The 20,790-nt window shown below is 46.7% G+C and overlaps 1 protein-coding gene across 1 annotated transcript in view; it reads left to right on the top strand.

Annotated features, from left to right (window-relative positions):
* The window catches only part of THEMIS (thymocyte selection associated), a 176,129-nt gene that overhangs the window by 36,131 nt on the left and 119,208 nt on the right, over window positions 1-20,790 (top strand). The window lies entirely within an intron of this gene.

Genomic DNA, 20,790 nt, shown 5'->3' with positions numbered 1-20,790 from the left:
AGGGCCCAAAGCAGGGTAGATCAGATGAGCTTATTTGGGTCATGCTGCAGTGATCTTGGCATAGCTGCCTATTTTCCACTTGAAGACTGTGAGTTCCTAGAAGGGAAGCCAGGTGGTGGAAGCTTAAAACCGCAGAAACGAAAATAAGAAGCTGCTCCAAACAAGTCTCTGCAAGACATGTAACTTTTCCTTAATGGCCTAATGTACAGTGGATGAGTTTTACCTTTTTATAGGAACACACTCACAGTGGGGTCAATTCACCCCTGCTTGTGGTGTAGGAAATTGTATGCAAAAAAATGTATTCACTGTTTAATGCAAATAAATGTGATCATGGTATAGGGACCCTATGGGGGCTCCATCAGATGGCCTTATGCTCCCAGCCCTTGGGATGGACAGCAGCAGAAGGGCAAACCATTCTAAGCAGCACCTCCCCAAAGGTTTGCTGGAATGGAGAGCTCCTAAGCCACAAGGTGGGGGACGGGTGTTAGCCTAGAGTAGTGGATGGCGATGTAGAGTTTGTTTTGAAAGGAGCAGGAGCTGTTTCAGTGTACTCTCTGACAGGCCGATTCAGTAAAAACGCGGGAGAGCGGACGAATGCCCGCTCTCCCGGCGTGCGCACTGGACACTCGCCGGTGCGCGCGATTCAGTATGTAAATTAGGTGGTGCGGTAGAAACGGGCAAAAGGAGGCGCTAGGGACACTAGCGCCTCCTTTTGACCCGGACGCTGGCAAAATTGAGCATCCGGGTTTTGGCCCGACAGCCGCCGGCCCAATTTAAATTTTTTTTCTTTTTCTTTTTTACTTTTTACACCCTTCAGGACCTCCGACTTAATATCGCTATGATATTAAGTCGGAGGGTGCACAGAAAAGCAGTTTTTAATGCTTTTCTGTGCACTTTCCCGGTGCCGGCAGAAATTAATGCCTACCTTTGGCTAGGCGCTAATTTCTTAGAGTAAAATGTGCGGCTTGGCTGCACATTTTACTTACTGCATCCCGCGCATACCTAATAGGGCCATCAGCATGCATTTGCATGTTGAGGGCACTATTAGGTGCCGCGGGTTGGACGTGCGTTTTCTGCCCCTTACTGAATAAGGGGTAAGGGAAAACGTGCGTCCAAGGGCAGGTTAACAGTGCGCTCCGTCGGAGCGCACTGTACTGTATCGGCCTGTGAGTTAGGTCTCTGCCTAGCAAAGGAAGGGAGAGGCACAACCCTGCCAGTTCTCTGGTCTGGGCTGGTGGGATTAGGAAGTGAGAGAAGGATTTGAGCCAAATTAATGAGTTATTTTCCTAGTGAAGACCTGTGCCTACCTTAGCAGGCTGAATCCCTTGCTCAGGTGGCCATGAGGGGCTACCTTTTCTTTCAGGCCCAGAGGGGCTTGTAGTAACCAGCTAAATGCAGAAAGAGAGAAGTTTTCCTGTTTTTTGTTTACTTGAATTGGGAAGGAAGTTGGTTTTTTTTTTCCCCATCACCCTTCCTTACCCTGAACTGGAAGCTCTTAAGAACTGTTTCCAGTGGAGGTCTTTCCTCAAGGAAGGCATGCAAAGTCGCGCTAATGATAACAGCAAAAGCTGAGATTGGACAGAAGTGTTAGGGGCATCTGGGATTGAACCCATGGCCCCAGGTGCTCAAGGCTAGGGAATCTTGCAGTGTAGCTACAGGGTCTCTAATTTATCAAGCATCCTGTAGGAAATACTAAGTGAAGAAAAGTTAGGGAAATTCTCCTTGAACCAGCATTGAGTGTGCCCCAAACTGAGGGCTGTATATAAGGAGCTTTAGCCTGACACACCTTTGCTGGTCTAACAGCCCATATAGAGTTTGCTCTGTGATTTCTTGTAGCCTGGCCTTGTTCCTGCACCAGTTATGGTGTTCGGATATTCTGAAAACCAGGCCTGTTTGTGGCTCTTGAGGACAGGAGATGGCCACCCCTGAATTAGAGCATTCAACAACACTAGCCTAAGTTTCTTTTAGTTGGACACAATCAAGTCCATATTCAAAAGGCATTTAGACGGATAACCTAACAGTTATCCATCTAAATGACATACCCGGCTATATTCACTCCTTATCTGGGTGTTTTGAGGGCATTCTGGACAGGGGCTGAGATATCTGGCTAACCTAGCCAAATATCAGGTATAACCACCGGCTAGATTAGCCAAATAACTTTAGACCTGCTCTGAAGCAGGTCTAAAGTTATCCGGCCTTGTGTGGCTGGATAACGTGCTACTTAACCGGATATCTTTAATGATATCCAGATAAGCAGCACTGTCAAAAGCTGAAAAGTATTAAATAGAGCAGGCCTTCCACTCCCTTGGCTAAGCTGCTCCCCATAAAATATCTTTAAAGCCCCTGTCAGGCCATGCTTCCTCACCCTCTCACTCCTAAAAATGTTACCCAGACTTCCCCCTCCCCCCACCCATTCTGGTGTACTGGCAATGACAACATCTGGCGGGCCCTTCCCTTTCCTCCCATCAACCCGCAAGGGAATACTAAATATTCGGACCACCACCCCCTTCTCCTGACACTCCCGATCCCCCCCCCCCCCCCGATACCTTTAATAAGATGGCCGGGAGCAAGGGACCCTTCACCCTGCTTCCAGCACCTCCATACTGCTCTAAAACAGATAGCTCTGGAAGCGTGAACTTACATTACACTTATACTTCCAGCATTAGAGGCAGTGCTGAAAGCATAAGCTTAACGTAAGTTATTAAAGGTATCAGGTGAGGGGGGATGGGGGGCTCGACTATTTAGTGGGTGGGTGGGCAGGGAGAGGGTCGCCAGATGTTATCATTGCCAATATACCAGGATAGGGGGTGTCTAGTTAACCTAGGAGTGAGAGGGTGACCCCAACAGGGGCTTTAAAGATATTTTATGGGGGGCGGCCAAGGGAGGGGATGGTCTGCTCTCTTTATTTAATACTTTTCAACTTTTGACAGCACTACTTAACCAGATATCGTTAAAGAGATCTGGTTGGGGAGAGCGTGAGGTGGTTTTCCCTGCTGAGTTCCCCTTTTAACATCCGGGAACCTACCTGCTGCTGCCAGCTGACATCACCACAAGTCTTAGGGCCTGGTCGATAAGAGTGCGGTATGCAGCGGCACGCACTGAAGCCACGCACCAAAGGGGCGCGCCTCTTCTAACAGGTTTGGAAGCACCTCTATCGCATTTTCTGGGTTTCTACATCTGATATAGGTAGGAAGAGAAAAGGTACTTTGAGATATATCCCTCCTGCATCTCAATCTACCCCTCGACTTACCCAACCAGCATTAGAAACGTTTAATTTCACTATCTCAGTTTTGGGACCAGATGAGCTTGGAGCCTCTGGTTCTTTTATCTCCACTCTTACAGAGCTATCGCTCTCTCTTAGTCCCTCTGGCCCAGTCCTACCACAGGTGTCTAATCCATCTCCTTTGGGTCCTGGGGAAGGAATGGTGGATCCTATTAGGTCACTGGATCCTTCCCCAGAGGTGAGGTCCCAAGAGAATCAAGGACCTTTACCAGATGTATCTCACAAAATGGACAGCAATCACCAATTTGGAGTTAGCACTTTTCCTGTGAATAGATAATGTTTTGGGATCTTATAGGAATTTATCTGGACAAATTAAGGAGCATTTGTAGACAATTACAGAATTGGAAAGTCAAATCACAAATGTTGTAACTGATTGTAATAATCTATGTGATACTACTGTGTCTTTGATTAGAGATAGTCAATTGTTGCATAGGAAGATTGAAAATACGGGTAATTATTCTAAGATGTGTAATTTGAGATTTCTTAATTTTCCTCATTGTTCTCTGATTTCTCCATTGGAGATGCTCAAAAAGTTTTACATTGACTTTTTGAAAATCTCTAAGGAGGCTCTACCTGAGATTGTGAAAGCTTATTATCTTCCGGATGTTAAATCTAATGTTCAAGATGAGGTTAAGGATAGAGATTTTAATACCAGAGAAAAATTATCAAATCTTACAGAATAAAAACATAAGAACATAAGAAAATGCCATACTGGGTCAGACCAAGGGTCCATCAAGCCCAGCATCCTGTTTCCAACAGTGGCCAATCCAGGCCATAAGAACCTGGCAATTACCCATAAACTAAGTCTATTCCATGTTACCATTGCTAATGGCAGTAGCTATTTTTTAAGTGAACTTAATAGCAGTTATTGGACTTCTCCTCCAAGAACTTATCCAATCCTTTTTTAAACACAGCTATACTAACTGCACTAACCACATCCTCTGGCAACAAATTCCAGAGTTTAATTGTGCGTTGAGTAAAAAAGAACTTTCTCCGATTAGTTTTAAATGTGCTCCATGCTAACTTCATGGAGTGCCCCCTAGTCTTTCTACTATCCGAAAGAGTAAATAACCGATTAACATCTACCCGTTCTAGACCTCTCATGATTTTAAACACCTCTATCATATCCCCCCTCAGTCGTCTCTTCTCCAAGCTGAAAAGTCCTAACCTCTTTAGTCTTTCCTCATAGGGGAGCTGTTCCATTCCCCTTATCATTTTGGTAGCCCTTCTCTGTACCTTCTCCATCGCAATTATATCTTTTTTGAGATGCAGCGACCAGAATTGTACACAGTATTCAAGGTGCGGTCTCACCATGGAGCGATACAGAGGCATTATGACATTTTCCGTTTTATTCACCATTCCCTTTCTAATAATTCCCAACATTCTGTTTGCTTTTTTGAATGCCGCAGCACACTGAACCGACGATTTCAATGTGTTATCCACTATGACACCTAGATCTCTTTCTTGGGTTGTAGTACCTAATATGGAACCCAACATTGTGTAATTATAGCATGGGTTATTTTTCCCTATATGCATCACCTTGCACTTATCCACATTAAATTTCATCTGCCATTTGGATGCCCAATTTTCCAGTCTCACAAGGTCTTCCTGCAATTTATCACCATCTGCTTGTGATTTAACTACTCTGAACAATTTTGTCTCATCTGCAAATTTGATTATCTCACTCGTCGTATTTCTTTCCAGATCATTTATAAATATATTGAAAAGTAAGGGTCCCAATACAGATCCCTGAGGCACTCCACTGTCCACTCCCTTCCACTGAGAAAATTGCCCATTTAATCCTACTGTCTGTTTCCTGTCTTTTAGCCAGTTTGCAATCCACGAAAGGACATCGCCACCTATTCCATGACTTTTTACTTTTCCTAGAAGCCTCTCATGAGGAACTTTGTCAAACGCCTTCTGAAAATCCAAGTATACTATATCTACCGGTTCACCTTTATCCACATGTTTATTAACTCCTTCAAAAAAGTGAAGCAGATTTGTGAGGCAAGACTTGCCCTGGGTAAAGCCATGCTGACTTTGTTCCATTAAACCATGTCTTTCTATATGTTCTGTGATTTTGATGTTTAGAACACTTTCCACTATTTTTCCTGGCACTGAAGTCAGGCTAACCGGTCTGTAGTTTCCTGGATTTTTGGAAGGATCTGATTTAATGTTAAAGATAGGGCTACTCTTATTGTAGTTTTTGCTCGTGAATGTGATATGCAGTGAACTTTAAAACTTTTTTTTTTTTGTTTTAAAGAATTCTCTTTTCTTGGTTCCACCATAAGGGGTAGATTTTCAAAGGGGTACGCGCGTACCCCCCGAAAACCTACCCCAAACCCCCCCTGCACGCACCGAGCCTATTTTGCATAGGCTCGGCGGCGTGCGTAAGTCCTGGGGCTTGCATGGAGGGGCGTGTCGGGGGGTGTACCGGGAGTGACGCGGCGTTTCGGGGGTGTGTCCGGAGTGACGCGGCATTTCGGGGGCATGTCCGTGGGCGTGGTTTTGGACCGGGGGCGTTCCGGGGGCATGTCAGTGGCCCCTGGACCAGCCCCCGGACCGGAACATGGAGCGTGGCTGCCGGCCCGGCGGACGCAAAGTTACGCCTTCTTCCAGCAGACGTAACTTTTGGGATAGAGGGAGGGGGGAGGTTTAGATAGGGCCGATGGGGTGGGTTAGGTAGGGGAAGGGAACGGAGGCAGGCTGCGTGGCTCGGCACGCGCAGGCTGCCGATTTTGGGCAGCCTTGCGTGCGCCGACCCTGGATTTTAATGGATACACGCGGCTATACGCGTATCTATTGAAATCCCGCGTACTCTTGTTCACGCCTGGTGCGCGAACAAAAGTACGCATGTGCACAGATTTATAAAATCTGCCTCAAAATGTATTCCCAGATGTAGTTAAGGTGACAAAAGGCTGTAGAAAATATTTTATTAAAAAAACCCAGAGTTTTGGCTCTAGGGGCTTTCTTTTTACTTAGATTTCAATGTAAATGTCTAGTTAAATTTCAAGGTGTTAATTGTATTTTCTTTATCCCATTCATTTGGAGAATTTTCTACAAAATAAAACTACTCCTATGTGATGTGGTTGCTATCCAAGTGAATCTGGGCTGTGCCATTTATTTTTGTTCTATTTTCTTCTTGTATCTCCCCATTATGTGGCTTGTGTAATAGAGAAGAATTTGCTTGTGACATTTTTCTTTTTGCATTTTTTTTCTGATTTTTTTCTTAAATCAAGGGACACTTGAAATCATGTTAAAACCTTAAAGCTAGATTTTATAACATGCAGAATTTATAACATTCGCGTGTTGGTGCGACCCTTTTAAAATCTAGCTTTAAGGTTCCCGCATGCCAGATGTGCTCCAGATTTTCATGTCTGCTCGCGCATGTGTGGGCAGGTGGCCTCCTCCATGCATGGAGGGGGGGGGGGGGGAGGGGGCGCACGACGTGACCAGGCCAAGAGAAATTAAGGAGAGGACTGGGAGGGAACTTCCCTAACCCTAACCCTTCCCCTTCCTATCCTTTCCCCTCTCCTTCCTGACCCCTAAATCTACCCTAGCTATCCCCAAATTTTTTTATTTTATACTTACTGCTCCTCTGGAGGAGAAGTAAACTCCGTGCGCCGGCCAGCTGCTGGTACACACTTTCCCAGGACAGCGTCTAATGACAGGTATGCATTTATAAGACCAGCCTAGAGAACATCTGCACTCAGAAAAACCCTAGAAGATTCCCTTCTCTCTGTATCAAAGTGTATTAAAATACGCTCTGGCAGGGGTACTTGACACATGCACCAAATCATTTTTATTCCTGATCTAGGGATTGTAGTAAATACTAATCAGCCCATAGAGTCCTTACATATGGAAAATGTTGCATATTGAGAGTAATTTTATAACAGCCCATGTAGGGCTGAATTTCACATGCAGAGAAACACCATGCAGAATTCTGCTTGAATTTTCAAAGTGGACTTACAGGTGTAAATGAGTATGTGTACATCTATGTGCATACTTTTGAAAATTTAAAGTATGCATGTAAATGGTATCTCTGCTTCATTTCCTTCCCCAGGAATGTCTCTTTCTTCAAGTACAAGTAAAAATATGGGTGAAATCGCTTCCTTGCGTACTTTGACACACACAAACTCAGGGGCAATTTTCTGAAAGCCAATGTACATGCATTCAACTTTTTCTTTATGCAAAGAAATCCTTTGGAAAATCAGGCCCATTACATGTAAAAAGGTGACTCTTTTCATTTGTAGATCATACTGAATTTGAAGTGGCTGAGAGGAATACTGTAGCTTCTGAGAGTCCCTGATGAAGGGGTTCTTCTTATTTTCTTATCATTTTCATTCCTCCCTGCTCAAGCCCGTCTGTTGCACAAGCCATCTCTTGTATAGCCTTCGCTTTTCTTCACTTCCTAAGAAATGGATGAGAGGATTACATATATAGATCCAAGAGGTCACCCCTCTCCCACCACAGCCACTGCAAAAGAGATGATGTGAAACCCACCCAGGCCTCTGATGAGAGAAGGCCTGGGTGGGATAGGATTGCTCCTATCTCCATCCTCTCCTCCTGCTTTTCTTGAGCAGTCTAAACAGGAAGGCATCCTCCAAGAGAAATTCTCATTAGAGTGTGCCCTAAAGCATACTCTGGGCTAGTTGTTGGATCTTCAACTGATATGTGATGATTATTTGCAAGCCCATCAAGAGCAATGAGCTGAGCAGTCATGCATTTTAGTGACAGCGCAAGAGAATTTGCAAGCCCAATATGAAGGTAAATTGTATGTCATACGTGAACTGCAAACAGCTAATGCTTAACACAGGAATAACATTCGACTGTCACCTGGCTAATGTGCGGGGCAGCTTCTGGCACTCAAGAAGCCTTCCTGCAGGCAGTGTAGAAAGAATTTGGACGTAATCAGCACGGCAGAGTTGTGCTATAGGTCGCTTATTCCTGTCTCCTAGGAGGTACAAGATCAAGAAGAAAGGTTGCAAGTGAGAAGGATTCAGCTTTTCAGAACCTCATCACCGCTATGGCAGAGGAATACCCTGCAGTAGCAACAGATCTTCTTATGCCTTCTCTCTCTTTCTGGAACTACACTTACCCGCCATGTCCCATGCTTGTGATCAGTCAGGTGTTAGATCCAGGGATTCTGACTGAGGGTCACAGGATGCTCTATAGATTGAGGTTGGCCTTATCCATAAGTCTAGCTCTTTTCCCCTGCATTCTTCCTCTTTAACATCAACTCCTGTCCTGGTTCTTCTTTTTCCCTGTATCTACTTGGAGGCTGAAGGATGTTATTCTATTTACAAGGGTCCTCCTTACAGGTTTTGGTTTGCATCCCCTGCTAGAAACTGTCCCAATGAACAAGAAGCCACATCTGTATTGAAAAGGTAAACCAAGTTGGATGCTTAAGAGGCAAGACCAGTGCAAGAGTATTTGGCACCCTAGATGAACCTTCATTCATGCACCCCCCCAACTTACCTCCAGCACAGTGCTTCCTCCTATCAGCTGTAGTAGCTCCAACACAGCACTCACTTCTTTGGCCCTTATTGGCTCTGGCACAGCACTCCCTGGGGCCTCCTGCCGGCAGGATTTTGCCACCCCCAAACTTTTGGCACTCTAGGTGACAACCTAATTGGCCTAATGGAAGCACCAGCCCCGTTAAAAGGTTTCCTGTTGTCTGGATGCCAAAATCTATTGCCAGCTGTAGACAGCATCATTTTTGGTTAACAAGGTGTCTTGATTGGGATATCATGTCTTCAAAGCTGTCATTCATGATGCATGGTGTATAGGTAAGTTAATGTGGTTACTATGGTATGCAACTGTGCAAGGATAAACTAACTGATCTGTGTGGGCAGATTTTGGATTAGTGCTTTGTGAAATGTGTTTTTTTTTTATGATTGTGCATGCTGCCATGAAGACGCATTGTGCAACCCCTTGATGTTGTGCTATGATGTAGGAAGGATGAAATTTGCTGATGTGATGCTAACTTGATGGGAAGAAATCAAGAAAGACTCTGACAGACTTAAGTACACTGTATTGAGACACTTTTAATGTTCCAGAAGAAATGTATAATTGGTGTAGCGGGGATTAGAATCCGCACATATATTTTGGCCAGTTGTCACCTTGGGATTTTATGATGTGGACGTTTGCATATTCTGAGCCCTTCCCAGCATTTGGGCCATTCTCTTTTTGGGATGTGTCCCAGGGGTATAAATTGCCACTGAACACATGAAGAGAATCAGAAGTTTAAGAGACATTGAGAGGGTTAATAGGAGTGTTGTGAGTAGGAGATTTTTTGAATAGGTCCTCAAGGCCTAGTCACTTGAAGAGCTTTTGAGGTTAAGAGTTTGGAGAATATTGAAGAAGTGATTTTGGTTATTCTAGACCAGTTTCTGAGAGGGAGGACTCCTAGAAGGAAGGGCTGGAACCCTGTTATTTCACCCTGCTATTTCACCCTGCTCTCAGTTAACAGCAAGGTGGAAGACTGATTTGAATTTTTGGAGAGTTCTGAGACATGCTTTGAAGAATCCATCTGTTTTGAACCTAGGGGAAAATTTTCCATCACCCCTGGTGTAGGTTGGAATTGGAGGAGAAGTGACGCGCATTTATTGGGGAAGGCATTTTGGACCAGGTCACAGTTGAGAGGAGGGTCATCAAAAGAGGCACCATGGACAAATAAACCTACTTCTTTTTGATTTGTATTTTTCTCCTCTTAATTATGATTTTTGGAATCATTGCCTGGACATGATTTTTGAAGCTTAAGTAAACTATTTTATGATTTGAACATCGCCCTTGGACGCTGAGCTTTTATTCAAGTGTGCCCTTTTGGATCGACTGACCCCGTCACTGCAAGTATTGAGCAATGAGCAAGAATGACTGCGCAGGCCGGTTACCCCACCACAGCACCTAGGGCCCCACAGGCTCAGGCCTCCTCCCCACTGGAGAACCCAGGCCCCCAAGGCTGAAATTCGGTGCAGGAATATGTTAGAGGTCCAAGAGAGTAAAGACAGCTCTGGGACTCTGCATTACGGGCTTACATAGGGCACCCAAACCAGGGACCCGCTGGTGCACCTGTGGTGGATGCTATTCTTTTTGAAGTTAAAATCAAGTTTTTGTGGACTTTGGAATTGTTCGAGGACTTTGGAAAAAATGTCCCCATAGACTTTAATGGAGCCAAGATAGCCGCTGTCGCTGCTTGTGGGAGTGAAGAGGAAAAAGAAGCTACCCCTGATATCAAGGTGGGAGTAGCTGACGGCAGTTCACAGGGACTTGGGAGGTCCTAAAGACATTAGAAGAGAGGTGGAGATGAGCCTGCCTCTAACCCTGGAGGTGATGTGGCTTGAAGAGAGAGAGAGAGAGACAGGCTGCCCTCACAGGGGGAGGGGCGGACTCCACTGCTACACTGGAGGGAGTGGGTGAAGCTGTGCACCATGGAGGAGTGTCTGCTTGTGCTCACAACATGCACTCGGTAGCTGAGAAGGCAGCCCGCACGGAAGAGGGAACTATTTGTTGCCAGCACCCCCCCCTCCCCCCTGTGTCAAATGAGCTATCAATTTGGGGCCCCTCTTTGTGGAGCAGTGCAGAGATGGAACTGTTGGCTACCAGTGTGAGGCTACATTTACAATAATTAAAAAAAAAATTCCTGAGGCTTACCCCGAGATGAGTGCTGGTGGGGTCCAGCGTCACTGGTGCTGCCAGAGGGAATAGCTGCGGAGCACCTGTGCCAATAACAAGAAAGCAGCTGCTGGGTGCTGAAGGGAGCATTAACTAAGATCCTGTTGAGCAGGAGCTATCTCCATTGCTGCCGGCCCCTCTCCATTCTCTTCTTGAGGACAGGCTGGGCCTCGAGAGTGCAGGGCTTGCAAGGGGAGGCCCATGGAGGGAGAGTGGGCCCCCGCGGTATGAACGCACGGCTTAAGAAACGTTTGCCTGCATCTGCAGCGGGGCCCAGCAATGCAGGGAACCAGTAGGGTCTGGCAAGAAAAACCCTGCTGCATCGTGATTGAGTGCCTGAGAAGCGACTGGTGCCCTGCAGCAGCTGTGTCTATGAAGAGGCCTGCAGTGGACAGCACGGAGGGCGCCTGAGAAGAAGGCCTCTGGCATCGAGTCCTGCTCCGTTGCAGAGGAGGCAGCTGCAGTTGGTCCCTGAGCCATGGGAGTTGGGTGGAGTCCAAAGGAGAGCAGTGGTTCTGGGACGATAGTGCACTGAAGAGCAGAAGGAGGAGGGGCGAGAGAGAAGCAGCGGCAGGGTGGCTGCCTCGGAACAGCAGCGGGGAAACCAGGCCGCTGTTGGGAACTCGCCCGAAGCAGAGGAGACAGAGCTGCTGCGGTGCAGGAACCTATTGGATCATCGCTGGAGCTGTGGAGAGGGAAAGGCCTGCTGAGAGCGGGAACAGCAGAGCCCGTCAGCTGCCTTGAGTGAGAAGGGACCCTTTCTTAAAGGGGCAGTGTACCCTTCACATGCGAGCTCACCAAAGGAGCTAAATCACCCTTGAAGGCCAGCAGGAGAGGGGAGAGCAGTGCCCTACTGCTCATCAAGAGCCCTGCTACCCACCAAATAGCTCCACTATTACTGGTGGCAGAGGCTGGAGGAGCCAAAGAGTGAGGCTTCTGCAGCACCCAAAGAAAGGATGCCGCACTGGACCAGCCTTGTGTAGTAGGGAAGCCTCAGAAAAGAATTGTTGTGGTGAGATCCTGCCCACCAGAGTGAGCTGGCGCATGCTGGCATATTCGGTGGGCATTCCATAAGCTGAATGAGATATTTTTGAACTACATTTAATATTACTGATTTGTCTCATATACTGTTCAAAACTGAAGAATTGTTAAAATGGTTCAGTACTTGTGGCCCATGTTTTGTGGGAGGGATTGTATTTGTTCTTGTTTTCCAGACTGACTATCTCCAAGCAGCCTTCCGACAACAGGCACCTGGCATATCAAGAGCCATGGAAGACTGAGAGAATGAAGGACAGCAGCAGCTGCTAATAGCTGATTAACTAGGGGCACTAATTATTGATCCCTGTTGGGTGGGAAATATTTATACAAGTTGTGTGTATGTTGTAGAATAATGGCTTCTAATGAATAATGTTTGCATAATTGTCCTTTTAGGAATGACGATAATGTTCTGGAAATGTTTGTTTATGCTTTCTAGAGATATTACAGACGTGTAGTTTGTTTTAAATGGGTAAATTGTTTTTTATAAGTACTACAGATGGCACAGTATTAAAAGTTGATCATGTAAATCGAAAGGGACTGATGTGTAAAGTGTAGGTGTTTAAAATATATCTTGAAATTTCTCCACAAAAACAACAAAATAAAAAAAAAAAGATTTTGTTAAGGTGTTCAGTATATGGCTTTGAAAATGATTCTGAGTGATTCTTTCACAGAACCGTTTTCTGTTACATCAGCAGGTGTTGGAGAGCTGGTTATTCAGTTTTTTAAATCATGCCTCTTGTCTATAGGTATAATTTTATAAGGGTGTCCTATCTGAGGAAATGCTGTACAACACTACAATTTGAGTGACTGTTTTGTCCGTTTCTTTTAAGATCTGCCAGGTAGAACCTGGCCTTTTCTCCATTTCTTCCTGAAGGAGAGAGTGGCTAAGGTACTTTTAGTATATCTTTGTGGTGGTCCCTGCTGTCATGAACTTATCTAAAAGGTGTTTGTCCATTCCTCTCTGGGGAATGGCTGCTCAGTGTGTTTTTTTCTGTAGTATGTTCCCTGCCAAGGTTAGCATGGGTGATGCCACTGGTGGTGCTCCCTGTGTGGGTTTGTGGTGGAAGAGGCCTTGGGTGCCTGTTTTTGCGAGTGTGTGTGTATGTGTGTTTTTTTTTTGTGGTGGTCTCTGCTGCCACAGCAAGGTAAAATAAAATAGGAGGTAATGTTTTCTGTAAAGTTCCCTGCTGGGTTTGGGTGAGGTGTTTCAATGGATGGGACTGAGCCCTCCTTAAATCTGTGGTCCATGTCATAAAGCCTGCTGGAAGTGACCTGTGTGCTTATGGTTCCCCACTCCTTTTTAGGGTGGAAAACCTTTTTGGTACGCCTAGACTGGGGAAAATGTCTCCAGATTTCATGGTGGCCTCTGCTGCCATACTTGTACTTTCTAGGCTAGGGTTTAAGGGGATGGGCCCTGCCATGCCATATTATCCTTATTGGTGAGAGGTGCAGAAAGAGGTGACTGGATTAAATTGGTGAAGTATACGTTCTTCCTTAAGGAGAACAGCAATTGTCAGAAGTGGGCAGGGTGATGCAACATATTTTCCCTGGCAGGAACAGTACAGGACTCGAGGGTAGAGCAATGCAAACTCTTCTGCCTGGCTGGATGAGGCCCTCAGGTTCTGGCAGCTGGCAGGGCACTTGGAACAGGGGTTCAGGCAGGAATAAGGCAGTCTAAGGTCTGGACAGAAAGGAAACGGGGCACGCAAGGATGCAGGAAGTGGGGAACTGAACACCGTGCAAGGCAGGGTGAGGCAGGAGCAAGGTGCAACACAAGAGAAAGCACAGCCAAACAAGAAAGGTCACAGAAAGGCCTACCCAGAGCAAGGAATGAGGCCAGGACACAGAGACAAAAATGGCCACCAGGAGGTCTAGGTAAAGGTTTGAGAAGTGTTTGAAGAATCCATCTGTTTTGAACCTAGGGGAAAGATTTTCCATCACTCCTGGTGTATGTTGGAATAGGAAGAGAAGCTACCTACCCTTATTGGGGAAGGCATTTTGGTCCAGGACACAGTTGAGAGAAGGAGAGTCATCAAAAGAGGCACCATGGACAAATAAACCCAACTTCTTTTTGATTTGTATTTTTCTCCTCTTACTTATGATTTTTGGAATCGTTGCCTGGACATGATTTTTTTAAGCTTTAAGTAAACTGTTTTATGATTTGAACATCGCCCTTGGACTCTGAGCTTTAATTCACGTGTGCCCTTTTGGATTGACTGACCCCCGTCACTACAAGTGCAAGAGTGACTGCAGCCCGGTTACAGCAGCCAGGGCCCCGCAGGCTCAGGCCTCCTCCCAAGGCTGCAGTTCGGTGCAAGAGTGTGTTGGAGGTCCAGGAGCGTAAAGACAGCCCTGGGACTTTGCTGTAGCCCCTGGAGAGACTTCTGCTATGTGTGTTGTAACACAACACAGTGACACAAAGGTTGAACTGAACGTTTTCTGCAAAATGGGAGTGGAGATGGTCAAGTGTCAAAGCATTTTTAAGAAGGCGAATGTTGTGAATCTGCTGAGGAGAAAGTAACATTGTCTGTTTAAAAACTGATTTTATTTTCTCCACATGAAAGCATAATCTGCTGGTTTGCGGGCAAAGGGTTTTGTCACCCCTCCCTCTTATGGCCTGCAGTAGAGTAAAATGGCAAGGCATGTTTTACCGATGTTTGCTTATGATAGAGAAATAAAATAAATGTGACAAAATTAGTTTCAAAGACCAATTGGGAGCAAGGGACCTTCTGGGAATTCTCCCATACTGGGCAGGAGTAAATATAGATGGTGTTGGAGGAATCTTGGAGGTGAAAAAAAATGATCTGCTTCCTACTGCTATTAATTTCTATAGCTGTGCTCGGCATAGGCAGCTCTGTACAGATGGGGGAGGGGGAAATAGTGCTCCATGGAGCTTACAATCTACTCAAGACTCACAGACAACATTTCTAAGGGGCTTTAGGAAATATATTCATTACGGTAAACAAGGTTAAAATCAACAAATCTCTGACTAAGGAGAGGCAGGTTGAAGCTCTAGAGTAGGCGTCCCCAAACTTTTCAAGGGAAGGGGGAGCACATAAACCATTTCTAATCACCAAAGAGGGGAGGCGGTGTCCTCCTCCTCCGAGTTTGCTGAGCTGGGGAAAAGAGCCCCCTCACAGTTGTTTGCTGAGAAGGGTTTAAGGGGGGGGGGGGGGGATCATGTCCAGTTCTTTCAGTCATTTCAAATGCTGGGTAGGGGCGGAGGCAGGGAGAAGGGCTCCCAGGGGAGGGTAGAAATGTGGCAGATAACGTCAGTAGTAATATTTCTAGATTTCTCCAAAGTTAGCAGCCCTGCCACACCCCAGCAAGCTTGTCCCATGCATGCCACCTCCTTTCCCCAAAATCTGCCCGCCTAGGGAAGTACGGGGCAGGGAGGGTGACTAGACGGTGGGATGGGGGTGTGTGTGTGTATGGTATACACTTTCTCTCACTCACCCCATGCAGTCCTGCTCCCTCCTCACCCCATGCAGTCCTGCTCCCTCGCTTTTTCCTTCCCCTTTCTCCCTTTTCCCCTCCTCTCGCTCCTCTCTCTTGCAACATGCCATAATCAGGGTGTGAGCCAAGCAACCCCCTTTGGAGACTCTAATCCAGGCAAAGAAAGCCACATAGACTTGGTGTCTCTTTTTTTTTATAATAATGAGCATTTTTGCACTCTCTGCCTCCAAAGCCTGCATCCTTAGGGGGTGATGTCCATGTCCCCTCCTCACAGCTTCGAACAGGTGGTATGGTAGCTAGGTACCACCATCCTTACCTGGCTTTACATAGAAGCCCTACAGAACCCACAGCTTGGTAACACCAGTGCCGTCCTCCCTGTGGCCTGCACCACCCTCTACAGTGCCTGAAAATTCTTCTTGGCTGTGCTGCAGCCTCTCTCTCTGCCTTTGCCTCAAGTGGCTCCAGCTGCACAAGCAGCACTAACACCGGCAATACATAACATAGCCAATCAGCGATGGCCTTGCACTGGCACGCCCTGCCCATACTGCTGTGATGTGCTGCCCCTTGCACTTCTGACTGGTGACAGTGGTGGAATGCACTCCCACTTGCCACACTGCAGGCCTGATCAAACTCCTCCTACCGCCTTGGGCCAGATCAAATTCCTTTTGCCTTTGGTGCCAGAGGCCAAATGAAATTCAGCCAAGGGCTGCGTCCAGCCCTCGGGCCATTGTTTAGGGACCCTGATCTAGATATTCTCCTAGCTTGAACTTCAAGAACAGGAAGACTGGAGAAACTTAGGGGTAGATTTTAAAAATTTGCGCGATCGCATACTTTAGTTCGCGCACCAGGCGCGAACAAAAGTACGCTGGATTTTATAAGATACGCGTGTAACCGCGCGTATCTTATAAAATCCGGGGTTGGCGCATGCAAGGGGGTGCACACTTGTGCAACCTGCACGCACCAAGCCCAGCGCGCGCTGCCTGTTCCCTCCGAGGCCGCTCCGATTTCAGAGCGGCCTTGGAGGGAACTTTCCTTCGCCCTCCCCCCACCTTCCCCTCCCTTCCCCTACCTAATCCACCCCCCGGCCTTATCTAAACCCCCCCCCCCCCCTTACCTTTGTTGGCAGATTTATGCCTGCTAAAAGCAGACGTAAATCTGCGCGTGCCAGCGGGCTGCTGGCGCGCCATCACCCGACCCGGGGGCTGGTCTGGAGGCCTCGACCACACCCCCGGGCCGGCGTCACGCCCCCGAAATGCCGTGTCATTTCGGGAACGCCCCGACACGCCCCCTCCTCGCCCCTTTTACGAAGCCCCGGGACTTGCGCGCGTCCTGGGGCTCTGTGCGCGCCGGCGGCCTATGCAAAATAGGCGCGCCGGCACGCAGGGCATTTAAAATCCGCTCCTTACTGTATATTGAAGGCAATGTTGTTTAACTACTTCTAATATATTCTTGGCATCACAGATGTTGAGTCTTTATTGTTTGTTTATGTTTGTTTTATATGCATTGAATGTGCATTGTGCTGATGGAATTTTTAATAGGATGTTTTTGGTAATCTGGATGCCTGTTTTATGTTTTTATGTTATGTGCTTTTATTGTTGTCTTATTTTGTTGTACTTCACCTTGAGGCTTGGAAATGCCAGTTGGGGCGGGGAAATAGCTGCTGAAGAATAACTCAGGGTGGTTCAGACTGTGGGCAGAGGGCATTAATGGGCACGGCTATGGTGACTCCACATCCGGCAATGCCCTGAATATCTTTGCTTTTTTGAGTCATGCAAAATAATTTCTTGACCACCTCAAATATCTCCCAAATGAACCTATTTTTGACAGTTACTAGTTTCCAAACCCCAAATATCTCAAGATAGCCACTCTACAGAGACCAAAAAGACTCGGGCTTAATTGACCGCGCCATGATTTTCCTTTGAGTTTCTAGTCACGGAGAACAAGCATCTAATAATTGGTGCAGTTGTCACTGCTAGAGGACATATGCAGCAAATCTTCTTTTAAAATGCTCATGCTCCCTGACAGCAATCATGGGATTAAAATAAGAAGCTAGGCTGTAGAAATGGATTTGGTAAACACTGATTTTGAGTGATCACTTATTTATGGTGCAGCAATTTGTCATTCACTCTGAACACCTTCATGCACACTGTATAGGGATAGATTTAAGTTTCAGGCAGAAGCAGAGAAGCAAGTCTGCCAGATCATTTGCTTGCCCAGTTCTGAAATAGCACATCTACCCCCCCCCCCCCTCCTCCCTCGGGGCTTTCATTCACTGCTGCTTGTGAAAAGGGAAAGGGAAAATATGCACAGATAACCCTGAACAATTTAACAGGGACCATGCTTAGGCAGGTGTAAAAGGAGTGTTGCCATGAGGCCCCGCAGCTGGAGGTGCTGCATGGTGGTTGCATAGCAAAGGCCTTCAGATGGTCCCTATAGCAGGAGGAGGACACACGGTTGGGTGCGTGGGCTTTATCTCTTCCCAGCTGTCTGCCAAAGTGAGGGGCAGTGGCTGGGGTGCTAGGACAGCACAGTGGTGGCAGCTTGGCTGTAGTGCAGGGGCTATAAAAAGCCCTGCATTCCATTACAGCACCAAGCTCAGCCTAAAGATGGTCCTGCAAGCAAAATCTTGGGCAAAACTGCTCCCCGGGACTTCTGCCCAAAAGGATAATGTTGAAGAATCGAGAGAAAGTCCCATGGTGCTTCTTTGCACAAGATTTTCCTTGCATGATGTTTTCTGCAGATTTCTTTTCCTCTTCCACAAGTTATAAAAAAAAACCAACTAAATCCTTGGGCAAAAGAAGGTCTCTTTTGCAATTGTGTACATGAACAGATCTGGAGACTTCTTGCATTTGTTTTACAGGAAACTCAAATCTGGCATTGTCAAGCCGATGCACCCTGTTTTGGGATGGAAGCTCTGTGCAACTATAGGTCTGGGTTTTGGCATAGGCAATGTAGGCAACTGTCTCTGGTGCCGAATTTTGATAGGTGCCGGAGTGTCTCTCCTGCTGTCATACCAACATTGGAACCTGCCAGCAATCTGAACGATGGCTCGCCCCCTCCGCTCGCACTGACTTCCAGTTACCAGGGAGACCCGTGCAAGGGGCTGGGCCTGCGAGAGCAGGTGCACGCCGGCTTCGGCCCTGTGCTGGCTTTAGCTCAATACTGCGGGCTCAGCTGAACATGGAGCATAGTGACTGCAGGTACTGAGCTGAGGGGAGTCAGGATGATCTGGTCAGGGGCCGTCGTGCTCTGATGATTTCTAGGTGGAATGGGGTACTCCCCCTCCTCACAATGATTTTTGGGGGGTGGGGGTTGGGAGGTGAGAGGAGCCTCGCTAATGATTTCCGGAAGGGGGAACTTACTCCCCCATCCTCTGAGGATTTGGAGGGGGGGGGGGGGAAAGTATTCCATCCTCTCCCTTTTCCTAGTGCCTGTGGGCACCCAAATATTAAATCCAGCCTTGCATAGATGCATCTTTTATAATGGGCTTGCAGGGTTAGGTAGCAGAATAAAGAGGTGTGTGTGCCAATTTGGGACCTGGAGACAAGAAGGAAAGGATTTGGGGATCCTATGATAAAATATCACATTGCAATAACATGCAGTATAAAATATAATTTTGGGTGTTTAATTAGGTGAAAGCATCAGGTCAGCTTGACCCTGAGCTTTTATTTCCTCAGTTGAAACTTTGCCAGTTTACAAATATACTAGTTTCTTTTCCTGTTGTTCTCTTTTCCCCATGGCTTTCTGTACTCTTGTTATTTGATTGTACTTGCTCCTTTCTAATGAAAACAAAGCTTACTTTTGACATGATAATGATACAGCCTTGTCTTCATTTTCTTATTTTCCTTGATGCTAGTGAAGCTAGAAAGGAGTCACCTTGTAATGGAATAATACTTGCTAGTACTAACCCAGAAAAATGGCTTGGGTATATTAGAGGTAACTTGACATTGAAATGGTTTATCCGACTAAGTTAGTGGCTTGGCTGGACAAACTGAGATTTGAAAATCCTGCTGCACTGGGGTGATTTTTCTGGGTGTGATTTTAGTCAGATAAAACTTACCTGGTGTTCCGGGGACATTTTGAGCGGTCCAGACTTAGATAAATAACTTATCTGGGCAATTCTGATATTCAGCATTATCAGGGTAAGTTATGCCATGAGGCAGCTCTAAAGTTATCCAGGCAAACGTACCTGGATAACTTTGTTTGTCTAGGTATATTCAGTGGTGTGTGACTGTGGCACTGAAGATCTACAGAGAGACTGTAACTTTTAAACAGGTGCGCGGGCGCACATATGAGGGTGTTCGTTGTCCCGCGCCCAGGGATACGGCCATTTTATAACATAAGCACACGTGTTATTAAATGGCCTGACCGCATGCATATGGACGCGCAAATGCTGTATGTACCGTGTAAGAGGGGAGGATTTTAATAAACTCGCACCGACGCCATTACCAGTTTTCCTAGTTCGCCCAAGAAAGGGATGGGATTTCCAAAACATACCCTAGTTTAAAAACCTCCCTTCTCCCCTGTTTGCCCCGACTCTTACAACCCCGCTGATCTATCTATATTTCTTAATTTTATTACTTACTCCCGCGCGCACCTTTTAAAATCTACCCCATAGTGTAATAACTGCCTCTCCATGTAGGTTATCTCCATGCCTTCTGTTAAGGGTAGTAACTGCTGGCAATCAGAAGGCTGGATTTAATGGATATCTAGTTTTATTTTAATCTATCCAACTATGGAAATCCTAAATCCACAGGCAGAGTTTTTGGGGTGGATGCATTGCCCCTTCCAAAGTATATACAATTTCTGGCTCCTCTTTTGGCCTGGTTCAACTGTCAACTTGACTTTGTGACCATCGGGGCTGCATCAGAGACGAAAGCCAGCATACAGGGTTGGTATGAGCACACTCCTCTTCTCCACAGCTCCCTCTTCACCAGCATGAGTCTTTATGGAGATGGAAGCACATGATCCTGCCACTTCACATGCCAGCCTACCTCTCTGGTACAGCTCTGCCGGCCATGAAGCAAACAACTGGCTGGCAGGTAGGAAAGTGTGCCACAAAGGGAGGGGGAGCCAAGCCTGCTGGGAGAATGGATGGTGAAGAGTAGAGTAGATGGCTGGAGAGAGGGGCCTGCCAATGATGTTGAGGAGTGGGGGAACCAGGCTTGCAGGGGATGGGAGTAAAGCCTGATGGGGATGAGCTTTGAGCACAGCAAAGCAGGCTGAGCCAGGAGGGAGTGGGAAGGAGACTACGCCAAACTGGTGAGGAGTGGAACTAGCTGGGAGAAGGAGTGGAGCAGGAGAGGGAGAACCAGAGCAGTAGGGCATTCAACAAGTGA

Source organism: Rhinatrema bivittatum, chromosome 3, assembly GCF_901001135.1.
Source record: "Rhinatrema bivittatum chromosome 3, aRhiBiv1.1, whole genome shotgun sequence".
Taxonomy (NCBI): domain Eukaryota; kingdom Metazoa; phylum Chordata; class Amphibia; order Gymnophiona; family Rhinatrematidae; genus Rhinatrema; species Rhinatrema bivittatum.
This window is presented reverse-complemented; position numbering and strand designations above follow the sequence as displayed.